At 45.8% G+C, this 12,919-nt stretch overlaps 1 protein-coding gene across 11 annotated transcripts in view; it reads right to left on the reverse strand.

Moving 5' to 3' along the window:
- FAM81A (family with sequence similarity 81 member A) overlaps window positions 1-12,919 on the reverse strand; it is a 127,960-nt gene that overhangs the window by 68,369 nt on the left and 46,672 nt on the right. The window contains exons 1-2 of one of the 11 annotated variants that reach the window (XM_037151028.2): window positions 9,988-10,193; window positions 4,105-4,152 (exon numbers count right to left, since the gene is read on the reverse strand). The exons of 4 other annotated variants lie outside the window; for them this stretch is intronic. The gene's annotated coding sequence lies outside the window, so the exon portion shown is untranslated. 6 more of the 11 variants (XM_037151025.2, XM_037151024.2, XM_037151030.2 and 3 more) reach the window with 6 other exon arrangements.

Raw genomic sequence — 12,919 nt, forward strand, 5'->3', positions numbered from 1 at the left:
TGAAGATCACAGGGAGGGTTAGCAACAGGGGGAGTGGGAGGAGGGGAAGGGGGAGAAGGTACAGAAAATAAATAGTATAGACAGTAGATAGAAAATAGATAGGGGGGAGGGTAAGAATAGTAGGGGAAATACAGAATCTAAAGAATTTGAGACACATGTTCATGAACTAAAGGGGGGAAATGGTGGGGGAGGGGTATGCAGGGTGGAGGGGAAGGGAGGGGGGGAATAGAGCAAATGTAATGGCATAATCAATAAAAAAAAAAAAAGAAAAAAATACAATACATGCTTACAACATGAAAATACCTTTCTGAAGCACCCATCATTTTGCTAAAAGGCCCTATTTTTTAATTATATGTCATTGATTATGCTATTATAGTTGTCCTGATCTTTCTCCTGTGGCCACCCTCCAGCCAGCATCCCCCACTCCCTCAGGCAATCCCTATACCACTGTTCATGTCCATGGGTCATGCATGTAAGTTCTTTCGTTATTTCATTTACTATGCTGTACTTTACATCCCCATGGCTATTCTGTAACTACCTATTTGTACTTCTTAATCCCCTCAGCTCTTCAACCACTGTCCCCTCTCCCATCTGGCAACCAACAAAACGCCCACTGTATCCATGATTCTGTCTCTGTTCTTCTTGTTTGCTTAGTTTGCTTTTTAGATTCAATTGTTGATAGGTATGTATTTGTTGTCATTTTGTTGTTCATAGTTTTGATTTTCTTTTTCTTAAATAAGTCCCTTTAACATTTTATATAATACTGGTTTAGTGATGATGAACTCTTTTAGTTTTTTCTTGTCTGGGAAGCTCTTTATCTACCCTTTAATTCTAAATAATAGCTTTGCAGGTTAGAGCAATTATGGCTGTAGGTCCTTCATAATAGATTCAATTATGGCTTTTCACGACTTTGAATATTTCTTGACAATCCCATCTAGCCTGTGAAGTTTCTTTTGGGAAATGAACTGACGGTCTTATGGGAACTCCCCTGTAGCTAACTAACTGCTTTTCTCTTGTTGATTTTAATATTCTCTCTTCATCTTTAACCTTTGGCATTTTAATTCTGATGTGTCTTGGAGTGGGGCTCTTTACATCCATCATAATCAGGACTCTCTGCCTCTTGGACTTGCATGCCTATTTTCTTCACTAAATTCAGGAAGTTTTCTTTCACTATTTTTTCAAATAGATTACCAGTTTCTTGCTCTTTCTCTTTCCCTTCTGGCACCCCTATGATGCAAATGTTGGACCTCTTGAAGTTGTCCCAGAGTCTGCTTATACTATCCTCATTTTTAAAATTCATTTTTCTTGTTGTTGTTCTGATTGGTTACTTGCTTCCTTATGTTCCAAATCATTGATTTGATTTTTGGCTTCATCCACTCTACTGTTGTTTCTCTGTAATTTGTTCTTTATTTCCATTAGTGTATCCTTCATTTCTGACTGGATATTTTTTATGCTGCTGAGGTCCTCACTAAGTTCCTTGAGTATCCTTATAATCAGTGTTTTGAACTCTGTATCTAATAAATTGCTTATCTCCATTTCATTTAGCTTTTTCTGGAGTTTTGATCTGTTCTTTCATCTGGGTCATGTTTTTTTAACTGCTCATTTTGGCAGCCTCCCTATGTTTGTTTCTCTGTAATAGGTAGAACTGCTTTGACTCTGTGTCTTGTAGTGTGGCTTAAGATAGTAGTTGCCCTGTAAGGTCCAGTGGCACAGCCTCTCCTATCACCCAAGCTGGGGACTCGAGGTGTGCCCTTCGTTGGGATGAGTACACCTTCCTCTTATAGTTGAGCCTTGGTCGCTATTGGCAAATCAATGGGAGGGATTTACCCAGGCCAGTCAACTGTAAAGACTGGCTGTGAAACTGACCACCAACCTTTACCCTCCATGGAGGATCAGCCGTGCAGGGGCAGGGTGGTGGTGCTATGATGTAGTCTGTAGCTGTCCACTGGGTACACTGGCCCTGGGATTTCCCAGGTGGTGCCCCCAAGGTCAGCCCCCACCTGTGTTTTGCCCAGGACCACCCTGCCTGAGCTATAAAGCTATCTGAGATGGCTGCTACTTGTGCTGGACGTGGAGATTCCCAGGAGAAGCCAAACTGTGAATCTAGGCTGGCTGCTGCTAGTGCTGGGCCTGGGGCTCACTGAAACCAAAGGTTGCTTGTTTGAGAGGATTTAGGAAGTTGTGAAATGTGAGCCAAGACCAGCCATTCATACGGAAAAGCATGCTGGGTGGGTAAAAGGCCCTATTTTGAATTACTATTCTCTCTTCCTCCTTCCTTCCTTTGGAGGAAGGCATGGATGGCTCTCACACCCACCATCAGGTACCAGGTGCTAGAAGACAACTCTATGGTCATCCTGTGCATTTTGCTCAATGATGTTAATCAAGTAATTTAGTACAGTCAACAAATATTCATGGAGCCTCTTACAGTGCTGAACTAGATACTGCCCCCACACCCAGGAGCTTCAATTCAATAGGAAAATAAAACAGGCCACAACATAAGCCTGGAGAGGTTGGTACCTGCTTGTGAGAAGCACAAACCTGGCACTGTCTCTGAACAGAAGGGCAGTCTGAACTGGGCCATCAGAAAAAGCATTTGAGGAACAGGTGTTTGAGCTGGATATTCAAAGCAGGGGTTAGGTAAGTTCAGGGCAGATGAGACAGGATGGAGGGAAGACAAAGCAGAGGAGGTACTGACTAATGAACATTACTGAGTACCCGGGTTCCTATTGGTAAGGACAAGACAGACAAGTGATAGACAAGACAGACCAGTGATAGACAAGGCTGGGACAGTCACTGGAACTGTGCTCAGAGGCTTTGACTTCACAATAGTCTAGAACAGGAGAGACAGTAGGACTTGAAAGGAAGGGACATTGTGAGCCAAGTTGTACAAGGGGCACAATAGCTCAACACTCAATGACCAGCTAGTTGTGGGAGTGTGAAGAAGAGAAAAAAAGTGATCAAGATAACCCAAGTGACAGAGAGAAGAATGATAGCACAAAAATCATTAAAGACACACTCAAAGGACGTGGTGCCTTCCCTATACAATGCCTCTCTAATAATGGATAACCTGGTTCTATTGTGAGAAAACACCAGAAGAACCCAGGTTGACGGGTTCTCTACTGAATAGTCTGCCTGTACCCTTCCAAAGTGTCAAGGTCATGAATGCCAAAGAACAATTGAAGAAGCCACTAGATAACATGAAACTAAAGAGGCACAACAACTAACAAAGTACAAGATCCTGGATTGCATCCTGGGCCAGAAAGAGACTTTTAAAAAATATATTTACCGCCATTTTGCTATAAGAGACATTATTATGACTATTGGTAACACTTAAAGTCTGTAGATTAGATAATTGTACAGAATCAATGTTCATTTCTTGATTTTGGATGCTTGGTCCTTATTTTTTTAGGACATTTACACTGAAGTATTTGAAGTGGGGAGGTAAAGAGGAACATGTCTACAACTAACTCTGAAATGGTTCGAGCACAATTACAAGAACATACACGTGTGTGTGTGTGTGTGTATACAACATGCACGTCTGTGTGGAGAGAAGAAATGTGATAGAAAAGGATAATACAAGTGTGGTAAATAGTTAATATTTGTGGAGTCTGGACAAAAGGTATATGGGAATTGTTTAAGTTATTCTTGCAATTTTTTTGCTAATTGGAACTATTTCAAAATTAAAAGTTTAAAAAGGAAAAATGATTAAAGAAGCTAGGATGAAGCGTTGTTTAGAGACAAGATAGTCAGGCTTATGGGTAGCAGATTCTGAGTGGAATTTGGGAGAGGGCGGAGCCAGATATGTAGACTTGACAGCATCTGGGGGCCTGAGGAAAACCTGGTGAAAAGCAGGCCATTCTCAGATCTGCTCCTTAATACCTGATGACTCCCTAGATAGAGTTGCTCTCATTCCTCTCCACCTCAGTTTCTTCAACTACATTACAGGAATGAGAAGACCGTCTGTGTCACAGAGTTGGAGTGGGAATTGAAGTGCACAGCACAGTTTAGCCACAGCGCACAGTGTGACACCCAGTAATTAAGTGCCCATTAACAACTAATGTCAGCAGAGAGCAAAAGAAGAGAAAAACTTCCCCAGGATCCCACCTGCTTCCACGGTCAGAAGTCCGGAGATCAGCGAGGTCTGAGCTGCACCTGGAGAACCAGACAAAAAAAGAGAGAGAGGCTCGGGAGGAAGGTCGGGCAGCAGACTCGGGGGCAGCAATCAAGGTGGGGACTGGCCTTTGCTCTGCAACCAGGACCCCTCCACTGGAGCCCTAGAAGAAAGCAGCTTCAACAGAAAGGTGAGGGTGAGGACAGAGAAGCAGGTAGACAGTCCAAGGAGGGAGGCTGAGGGCAGCTCACCACAGGGGCAGAACTGTGCTGCCCGCACAGTAGCCCTCAACCCATGTGACTACTTAGACTGAATCTGAATTAATTTAAGACTGACAAAAGTCAGAGATTCAGTTCCTCAGTCACACTAGCCACATTGCATGTGCTTGGTAGTCATGTAGCCAGTGACTCCCGTATTGGGCAGCACAAATATAAAGTGTTTGCATCATTGCAGAAAGTTCTGCTGGACAGAGCGGGGATTCTGGCATAATTTCTCTTATTATGAGAATGATGACTTGAGTATATGGGGGAGCAGGGTGGGAAGGGACCAAAGAAACCAGAGAAAGGGAGTAACAAATGGAGCAAGTGTCCAAAAGAGTCAAGAAGGAAGGGAAGAACTCCAGAGACTGGAAAGTGGGGAGTGTATGTGGCTCAATTTTGGGAGGGGAATTAGAGACACTTTCTTCCTTGGAGAAAGAAATAAAGAACAAAACAGGCGAAGAAAATATTCAGGGTAGAAAAACTGGGGACTTATACAGAGGTAGAGGGCAGCAAATCGGGACGCAGACATCCTTAATCTTATCAACAACAAAAAGGTGATCTCCCGAAAGGAAACCGACTAGAAGTTTAAGTAATGAAAAAGTCTGTCATAACCTCCAAAAAATGCAGTCCAGAGTGCATTCAAAAAAGAATTGTTTTCATAGAAAAGCAAGACTTAGGTGAGATTAGAGTAGAGCCAGCATAAATTTGGACTGGACTCAGTGTGCAGGCCTTTGTGACTTTCTCCCAGATGACCTGGCAGGCTGGGAGAAGAAAAAGCAGAGGACGAGGGTGATTTGGGATTGAGGACTGGAACGTGAGAAGTCCAACGTGTTAAGACAAAAGATTCTGGGATTCCAGACAGAACTGAAATGGCTGGCAACATAGAAGCTCCAAGTGGAGAAATGGAGCCATAAAGGGAGTGAATGGCTGGCAATTAAAGGACCAGAGTCCTCAGCGGTGGTTGAAACTCAGTGCAGTAGGTGGAGAAAAATCAGCTGACCAGGCTGCAATCCAAGTCGAAGTCCATATCTTACAGGTGGAAAAAGTTCCCAAGACTAAGCTAGACGTGAGGGAAGTGGAAACCAAAGTCATGAGAGCTGAGTTGAGGACCTTGAGGAACTTCAAGGTCAATGAACTAATATAGGCTCAACGTAACCCCAAAGTCACTGGGAAAAGATAAGATAGAAAAGAGAACCACCCTGGCTGGTGTAGCTCAGTGGATTGAGCATGGGCTGTGAACAAAAGAGTCACCAGTTCAATTCCCAGTCTGGGCACATGCCTGGGTTGCAGGCCAGGTCTCCAGTGGGGACCACATGAGAGGCAACCACACATTGATATTTCTCTCTCTCTTTCTCCCTCCCTTCCCCTCTCTCTAAAAATAAATAAATAAAATCTTTTTTTAAAAAAGAAAAGACTTCCAGCCAAGATGGAGGTGTAGGTAGATACACTGTGCCTCCTTGAACAACCAAAATAAGGACAACAACAATTCAGAAACAAAGTAACAACCAAAGCTGAAAGAAAATTGAACTGTATTGAAGTCCGACAACCAAGGAGTTAACATAGACACATTCATCCAGACCAGTAGGTGGGACAAAGTCCAGTGGACGAGCAGAGAGGGGTTGCAGCACAGGAAGCGGTGACACCGTGCACGCAAGACACCCCGGACACTCAAGGCACCCCGGGCATGCAAGGTGGCACCGGGCAGACCCTGGGCACCCAGGTGGTGGCTGGCAGACCCCAGGCATGGGGTGGCAAGGAGTAAACCCAGTGAGGCAGCAATTGAGAAGCAGGGCACGGTACGCAGGGTGGCTGGCTGACCAGGCAGCAGTCCCACATTTGTGCACCAATAACTGAGGAGCGAGACAGATTGTGCAACCCAGGGTCCTAACACCGGGGAAATAAAGCCTCAAAACACCAACTGAAAACACTTGTGGGGGTTGAGGCGCAGGGAGAGACTCCCACCCTCACAGGAAAGTTTGTTGGAGAAGCCCACAGGGTCCTAGAACACACACAAGCCCACCCACACAGGAATCAGCACCAGAAAGGCCCAGTTTGCTTGGGGGAAGCTGTGGAAGGGACTGAGGTGCAACAGAGAGTGGAGCAAAGTGCCATTTTTTTTTCCCTCTTGGACCCCGCCCCCACATACAGCATCACAAACCGGCAACTTGGGTTGCCCCGCCCTGGTGAACAACTAAGGCTCTGCCCCTCATACGTAACAGGTGGGAACAGACCAAAACATTATGGCTCAAGTAGAAAAACAGCTCAAAGCCCCACAGCCAATACTTCTAAGCGACCAAGAGATAGCCAACCTATCAGATGCACAGTTCAAAACACTGGTCATCAGGATGCTCACTGAACTGGTTGATTTTAGTCACAAATTAGATGAACATATGAAGGCTACACCAAGTGAAATGAAGGGAAATGCATAGTAAACCAATAGTGATGGAAAGGAAACTGGGACTCAAATCAATGGAGAGGACCAGAAGGAAGAAAGAAACATTCAACCAGAACAGAATGAAGAAACAAGAATTCAACAAAATCAGGAGAGGCTTAGGAACCTCCAGGACATCCTTAAATGTTCCAACATCTGAATTATAGGGGTACCAGAAGGGGAAGAGGAATAGCCACAAGTGGAAAACTTATTTGAACAAATAATAAAGGAGAACTCCCCAAATCTTGCAAATGAAATAGACTTCCAGGAAGCTTAGAGAGTCCCAAAGAAGCTGGACCCAAGAAGGAACACACCAAGGCACATCATTATTATATTAGCCAAGATTAAAATGAAGGAGAGAATTCAGAAGCAGTAAGAGATAAGGAGACAGTCACCTACAAAGGAGTTCCCATCAGACTGTCAGTGGATTTCTCCAAAGAGACCTTATAGGCAAGAAGGGGCTGGAAAGAAGTATTCCAAGTCATGAAAGACAAGGACCTACATCCAATATTACTCTATCCAGCAAAGCTTTCATTTAGAATGGAAGGGCAGATAAAGTGCTTCCCAGAGAAGGTCAAGTTAAAAGAGTTCATCATCACCAAGCCCTTATATGAAATGTTAAAGGGGCTTATCTGAGAAAAAAAGATAAAAAACATGTTTACTAAAATGACGGCAAACTCACAATCACTAACAACCACTTCTAAAATAAAAACAAACTAAGGAAATAACTAGAACAGAAACAGAACCACAGAAATGGAGATCACATGGAGGGTTAGCAACAGGGGAGTGGGAGTGGGGGAGGGAGGTACAGAGAATAAGTAGCATAGATGGTAGGTAAAAAATAGACAGGAGGAGCGTAAGAATAGTATGGGAAATGTAAAAGCTAAAGAACTCAAGACACATGGACATGAACTAAAGGGGGGAATGTGGGAGGGAGAGGGTGTGCAGGGTGGAGGGGAATGAAAGGGGAAAATGGGACAACTATAATAACATAATCAATAAAATATATTAAAAATAAATAAATTGATTAATTTAAAAAAAGAGAACCAAGTTGGTTGCTCATTTGTTTGTTACTTTTTTACAGCATCAGGTGAAGTGAGTCCCAAACCTGGGTGTACATTAGTGTCACCTTGGGAACTGTTTTCTCTCATCTTTCCTCCTCTTCCTTATTCTTTTGGGGTTTCTTGTTAAAATAAGGATTCATAGGTCTTGGCACCTTGATGATTCTAATTTGGTATGTTTGGGACAGTTTACAGAGCCACATTTCTCAAAATACTCCAGGTGACTCTGAGGAGCCACTAGGTATGGCAAGCACTGATCCAAAAGACAGGGAGAATGGTTTGGGGCTCAAAGAGACAGCGTGATCTACAAGTAGACTTTGTACTGGTGGCCTCACAGTTTGGAGGTGGCACCGAGAAACAAGGGGAAGCCCAACCCACACTCCAGTGTGATGGGAGAGGGCTCTGGTGCTCAGAGAAAGACTGGAGATGGGCTCTGCCTCAGAAAAATAAAAATACAGGAGCATGGCTGCAGGATGTAAGAAACAAGAGACTGAAAGTCAGGCTGGAGACACAGGTTAGTGAGAGAAGGGAGGCTGAATAGTGCATGAGGGTCCCTGGTGTCGTAAGGTGTGAGTCATCAACGGTTTGTAAGTTTGGTGGTTGAATTCCTGGGCAGTAAAAATTTTTCTGTCTGGATGCTATCAGATTTCTAACATGTAAACCATTAAAGATTATTAAACCCTCAGGTAAACAAGCTTTGCAGAAGCTTATTCATTAACACTGAAAATGTTGTCTTTCCAACCCACATTTTTATACAGATGAAATCACACTGGAATGACTCTCAAGGACAGCCCTGGAGCAGGAAGCCAGAAGGGGCAACCCCAGGGACCCTGAGAGGGGCTAGGTATTTTCTCCTTTCCCTCTCCTTGGAAGAGAGAAGTGTATAAACTGAGAACATAGAAAGGCACCTGGGTGAGAATATAGAAAGGCACCTGGGTGTCTTTTTAGCACCAGCCAATGCCGAAAATAGAAAAGGTATTAGAGCCTACTGGGTCTCAGGAGTACCCTACACACACACACACACACACACACACACACACACACACACTTCCTGCAAGGGCCCTGAAGGTTGAGACCAGTGCAAATCCCAGGGCTGGTTCTCAGTAAAGAATACATCTACTTTCACAAACCCAACTGTTATTTAAGAGCAAGCTGCAAATGTTTGCCCCTGCTTCTGACAGAGCTGCATTTCTGTGGATTCAAATTATTCCAGCATTATTTCTGGTTACTCCCATGAAATAATTTCTAACGCTGACATACACAGGCAATGAGATGAGGGTGTGATCGCAGCCAGGAGCTCCCGCGCACCACACACACGCGCACACACAAAACCTCATGCATATTGAAGAAATGACTCACTTAATTTGCTGCTGCCTGCCACTATTGGGTTTTGATTTTACCTGTTCAAATACAAAGTTTCCTGTTAGATGAACTACAGGAAAGAACTCAGGAGTGTTAACCCTGATTTTGTTTATGACTTTAGAGCACCCAGAAGATTTTAACCTGGGCATCTTGAGAAGCCACTCTCTGGACCACTCACTGCTTTTGTTCCACAATCTTTGATAAAACTATAACATTTCTCGCCACTTGAGAGCCAATTAATAGAAACCCGTATACAATGTACATGGTTAAGCCTTGTCTATCCTGTACCTGCAGAGCCTGTACTTTGGGACCCTTTGTCATCTCATAGTGCAATGGCACGACAGCATTGTGGAACTGCAAAGAACTCAAGCCTCTCCTTTCAACGACGGTGGCAGACGGGGTTGGGGGTTGACCTGTCCAAGGTCACTCAGCTCTGAGCAGTGGAAGGGCTGACTTACCACTACCCCCTGGCAATCTCCGCACCACTCCGGCTCCTCCAAACAGTCCCTTGGGGCTTCTGTTGGTTTGCTAGCTTGCAACCTCTCCCCAGCCCCCGCAAAAATGCAATGCCAGTTGCGCTCGGTGGCCAACTTCATTCCTGCGCGTCAACATGCAGTTAACCCTCTCGCCAGCAGCATGTCACATGGGCCACGCGCGTCTCTCAGTGTTTCCCCAAGCCCATCTCCCCGAGGGCTGCCCCAAGGTCAACGGCAGTCTCAGGGAGCTCGGACCGTAGGATGCCCAGTCGGGCGCGGCACTCACCCTCGCGCGGGGCGGGCGAGCCGCGGCTCCCCAGGTCCTCGCGGGCGCGGCTGGGTGCAGTGGCAGCTGGCGAGGACTGTACGGGGTGCCCGGCTGCGGGCCCGCGCCGCGGGGAGCGCAGTCCAATCAGCGCGCGCCTGCCTCCTGGCCCGGCGCGCGGCCCGCCGGGGTTCGCGGCTCCCAGGGGGAGCGAGCCGCCGCGCGCCGCCGGAGCTGCTTCCAGGCGCGTTGCCTGGACGCGGTTGCCGTGGCAGCCGGAGCTGGAGGCTTTCCCCGCGCGCCCGAGCCCAGCCCGGCGGCGCCGCCCCTCCTCCCGCAGCGTTCCCACACCCAAAATAGCCTCTCCTCGTAGCTGCTGTTTCCCACTGAGCTCTCGTCCCAGCGGCTCGGAGTTGGCAGGCGGGGATTTCGCTTATCGGAAAAAAATTCTGTTGTAGGGCTGGGTGATTTGAAGGGAGAGGTGTTGAAATGGTGCCCGCTTAAAATAATAGCCATGGTGGTTGCACCGTAATTCTCTTTGGAGATCTGGTATCCCTGATTTACGAAACCTCTTCCCCACCCCACCCCCGCAAAACGTTCTTTATTTTCACTCACCCTTCCAAATTGAGAGAAATTTTCTTAGGCCACCGTCTGGGAAACAGCTTGGTGTCAACGCCCCGCAAGTGCAGGTGAACTAGCCCTCGCGGCTGCCAAGTGTCGTTTGATGAAACACCTTGATACCCGCCTCGGGGGCCAAGAATTGTGCCTCCCTGCAACAGACACGACGCAGGAAAGAACTGCTACCACCCCTCTTTCTCACATCCCTTCCTTCTTCCTTCTTTCTCCCTTCCGCTTCATCCCCCCGCCCAGGGCGTCCTAACTCTTTGCACCTGCCTCTCCATTTGGAGTGTAAGCAGGGTGCACAAGCCTAGCCACTCACAATTTTGCTTCCTCTCGGTGGGCGGGATTTACTTTGAGCAGAGCTAGGGACCCCCGCCTTGCCCGCCTCAAGGCCTCCGGTTCACATCTCTTTCACGGTGCTAGTATTTACCCAGTGTAGGTTTTCCCGTCTGTCTCCCCTCCACCCCCCAGCCTGAGCCCCCTTCCCACGGGGGAAGGAGCGTGACATGGTAGAGTTGTGGAGTCGGGCTGAGTGTTTGGAAGCCTCTCTCCAGCAGCTATTTCTGTGTGGCCTTGGGTATTCTATGGCTGCTTCCACACCTATAAAACGGGGTAATATTCCCCCTACAAAAGGTTCATGCATCCCTAACATTATTCAGTCAACACTATATATTGGATGCCTGCCAAATGCTGGAAACTGTGCCCAGCTCTAAGCTGAGACACCATGAGGAAGAAGAAAAAGACACTGCTGTCTCCTCTCATAGAGCCTGCAGCCTGAGACACATTAACCAAGGAATGACAGGCATATGCGAAACTGCCATTGTGCTAAGGAGTTCATGACTCTGAGACCTGTGCTGTGGAGATGGGACCTAAAAGCATCTCTTTGGCACTATGATTAATTATTCTTTCCTTTTCTCACTCAGCTTCCCGCTGCCTGTCACATGGTGTACACTCAGTAAACATACATACATTGAACTGAATCCTATGTCATGGTGATAGCAGTATCGCTCAGTTTCCCTGTAAATATATGAAAACATATTTACTTTTGCCACTGAAAATATATTTGAAACCTATGTAACATGCCTCTGTGTCTGGGAGGGTATGCAGGTGTTACTGTAAAGTGCCCACTCAAACACAGAGCCCATCATCAAGTCCTGAGAAAAGTTCAAACAACAAAGACCCCTGTGTCTCATTTTCCCTCTCTGCTTACCACTCTCTCCCCAGGTCCCAGCTCCACCCTGCCACTCCCCAGCTCCACCCTGCCACATTCTTGCGTCAGAATGTCAAGGCACCTGTTCCTGGCTTCCTAGGAGGGTAACAGTGGATCAGATCCTTATATTCCTCAGGGTAGAACATTGATAAAACAGTATACATCCTCCTGCTACTTCTGCCAGCTTTCAAAGCATAACTTTGATGCTTTACTTGCCATAAGACTCCAAAGCTCTCAAGGGTAAGGAAGGAGAGGAGCTGGGAGGTGAGGGGCCAATGTCACCTATATGCACCTTTCTATTGAGGTTGGCTTTCATTTCCTTCTCAAAAAAGTCATACCAATTTATATAAGTAAAACCCACAATTTAAAAAAAAGACTCATGAACAAGAAGACACAATGATTGTAGCACTTTCAAGCTGAATTCCTCAGTAGGAATCCCTAAGTTTCATACGGGCCTTGTATCAGACCCCTGACTGCCCGCTTCTGACCTGTATTCCCTTCTCAGGTGATTTGCTCTGAATCTGAGGGAATGAAATTCAGTGCACAATGATTTAAGCCTATGGTTTTTCCAACTCTTACAGTATTCCTGTAGAATAAATTTCAACGAGCAGTTCTTCTGGAATCATTTGATAATGACTCATTACAGGAAATGGATTTTTTTGTATACCTTAATTTAAAAGCTATGATTTTCTGGGGGCGGCAGTTAGAGGGTGGAGGGATCCAGCAAAAAGGAAAAAGCACTCATGGACATGGACATGGACAACAGTGCGGGGATTGTGGGAGGTGGGGGTAGAAGGAGGACAAATGGTAAAGGAAAAGCATAATAAAAATAAAATACTAAATAAATAAATAAAAGCTATGATTTATCACAGAGTATTTTGTACTAGCAAAGTTTACAAAAGACAGTCCATCAAAGAGAGCAATTTCGTAAACCTCCTGCTGTCATACTATTCACCAGCCAGTCAACAAGTACAAATAGCTGATGCCATATATTGTGCTAGATAACTGAGGAGAATTTTTTTAAAGTGATTTATTGCACAGCTCAGTTGTGGTCCTTCCGTGTCTCAGGACAACCACTAGTCATGAAGATATGATGTACAGGGAATCCACGAGGTCAGCAAC

This window comes from Artibeus jamaicensis, unplaced genomic scaffold (assembly GCF_021234435.1).
Source record: "Artibeus jamaicensis isolate MK-2021 breed Jamaican fruit bat unplaced genomic scaffold, CSHL_Jam_final contig_548, whole genome shotgun sequence".
Lineage (NCBI taxonomy): Eukaryota > Metazoa > Chordata > Mammalia > Chiroptera > Phyllostomidae > Artibeus > Artibeus jamaicensis.